The following is a 2,669-nucleotide window of genomic DNA, read 5'->3' on the forward strand; positions in this document are numbered from 1 at the left end:
CGGCGGCCACGTGCGGGCCAACGCGGAAGGGGCGGGGCCGTCAAGGCCAGAGCGCGGCATGCTGGGACTTGTAGTCTCTGGGTGGAGGCGGGGGGACCCAAACCGGGATCCGGCCCGCGGCTGCGCTGCTGGCGTGGAGTCCTGGTGGAACTCCGATCTCTATCTGACTCACTCTGATCGAAGCCAGGACAAAATGTTTGACCGCTCCCTTTCAGCAGATGGACAGAGAGAGCCTTACCTGCACGCATCAAAAAGCACTGGCTCCAGGGTAGCTTTTTAAAACTAGTGCATACCAGTTTTTCACCACTGAAGATACTCCTGACACTGTGTTAAGCATGTTCTTTTGCACTTTGTATCCTCTCCTAACAATTTATGAAAGGCGCAGTGATTCTCACTTTCCAAATGAAGCTACTGGGGTTTAGAGAAGTTAAGTACCTTGCTCAGGATCAATTTTTATGTGGCTAAGAGCTGGGAAATACAGAAATGAATCACTAGTCCCCATGTCTCCAGAAAAGAGACACCACCACCATCAAAAACAAAGACCAGAGTAATTCGCGCATTTATAGAATGGAGGACAGAAATTCACTCTGATGCTCCATCAAGGACCATTAATTCTACCTGGAGAAAAATACCAAATTCCAGAAGTTTAAAACTAACATTTACTAGATTTCTTATACATTCAAGATATCCCTTGAGACTGGAAAATAGAAATTGACAAAATAACCACCAATATTGCACAACACAATATTACTGTGACATACTACTACTGTGACATACTACTACTGTGACAGCAGGTTTTTCCTTGCTTTCCTCCTATTTCTCATTCACCTATTCCTCTTCCACCATTTGTCTTCCAAGTTTCTTTCTTTCTTTTTTTTTAAGATTATATTTATTCATGATAGACACAGAAAGAGAGAGGCAGAGACACAGGCAGAGGGAGAAGCAGGCTCCATGCAAGGAGCCCGATGTGGGACTCAATCCTGGGACTCCAGGATCATGCCCCGGGCTGAGCCACCCAGGGATCTCTCAATTTTCTTTCTTTAACCCAATCTTCTATTCCACAAATTCACCCTGGGAGAGTCTAAGCTACTCCCCAAAGTTTCAAAATCTCTCTGCTGATCAATCCTCAAATCTAGAATCAGCTCATATATCCAACAGCCTTGAGTGGAAGGCTTAACCAGAATAGCCTTCAGACATTAGCTACTGATGCATTCATCCATAGGTGGGTCATTAAAAAAAAAAACAAGAAAAAATGTTTGTTTTCCATTCAGAGATGTAATAGTCCTAATTTGGAAAAACTTAGAAATTATAGAAAAGTAGAAGAAAAAGAGGTATCCATAATATAAGCATCCAGAAGTAATGGAGTCTAAAAGGGTAGAGATATTTGCCCTAATCCTAATATGCCCTGTTCTAGTAGTAAAGGCAATATAGTATAGTGTTGAAAGGGCCTCATGGACCAGATTTGTCTGGGTTCATGATCCTGGTTTAGTTATTCACTAGCGGTGTGATCCAATTTGTGAAATGGGCACTGATTAAAATAATGCATGTAAAGTGCCTGTCGGATAGCAAGTGAGTAAGATATGTTCATTCAAAATTCCTGTTTCAGGTACAAAGTAAGAACAAAGCAAAGGCAGGCAGAGAGAACTTTTTTTTTTTTTTTCCAGTTTTTTCTTTTTTAAGGCTGTTTGGTTTTGGAATCTCCACCCTATTGGAATCTGTGCCCTCTACCTCCCACCTCATTCTAGCCTCCTAGCCTCCTCCTGGCCCAATGAAACTATCTAAGCTAGATATTCTTTTTTTTAATATTTTATTTTTTTATTTATTCATGAGAGACACAGAGAGGGACAGAGAGAGGCAGAGACACAGGCAGAGAGAGAAGCAGGCTCCATGCAGGGAGCCCCACGTGGGACTTGATTCTGGGTCTCCAGGATCACACCCTGAGCTGAAGGTGGCGCTAAACCGCTGAGCCACCTGGGCTGCCCTAAGCTAGATATTCTTACCACAGTGGTCAAGAAGCCACAGAACAGCAGCTTATGAGTATGAGAGAGTTCTTCAGCCTTTGAACTCAGGATTCCTGAGGTGCAGGGTTTCTAGCCTTTTTACCACTAAGAAGCCTTTGTTATTTTCCCCAAAGTTGTGGAGGATTTGTGCACACAATAAACTGCACTAATTAACTAATAATTGCTTCATTTTCCTTTAAAACATTGAATCTGGGATCCCTGGGTGGCGCAGCGGTTTGGCGCCTGCCTTTGGCCCAGGGCGCGATCCTGGAGACCCGGGATCGAATCCCACATCGGCTCCCGGCGCATGGAGCCTGCTTCTCCCTCTGCCTGTGTCTCTGCCTCTCTCTCTCTCTCTCTCTCTCTCTGTAACTATCATAAATAAATAAAAATTTAAAAAAATAAATAAATAAAACATTGAATCTAAATTCTATATAACAGCCAACACAAGCTTCTGCTCAGCCTGAGCCTACCAGCCAACGTCATTGTGTATTAGAGTTTTAGTTGAAAGCAAAGAGGTAGCTGTTAGGAAGCCTGGGGAAAGGTTAAATGTAATTAACATCAGGCCTTTGGCAATAATGAAAACAGCTCAAAGGGCCCTTATCACTGTTGAGGACCTGGCATCTAGACCCCAAGTTTGTTTTATTTATTTATTTATTTATTTATTTA

The sequence above is a fragment of the Canis lupus genome, chromosome 13 (genome assembly GCF_003254725.2).
Source record: "Canis lupus dingo isolate Sandy chromosome 13, ASM325472v2, whole genome shotgun sequence".
Lineage (NCBI taxonomy): Eukaryota > Metazoa > Chordata > Mammalia > Carnivora > Canidae > Canis > Canis lupus.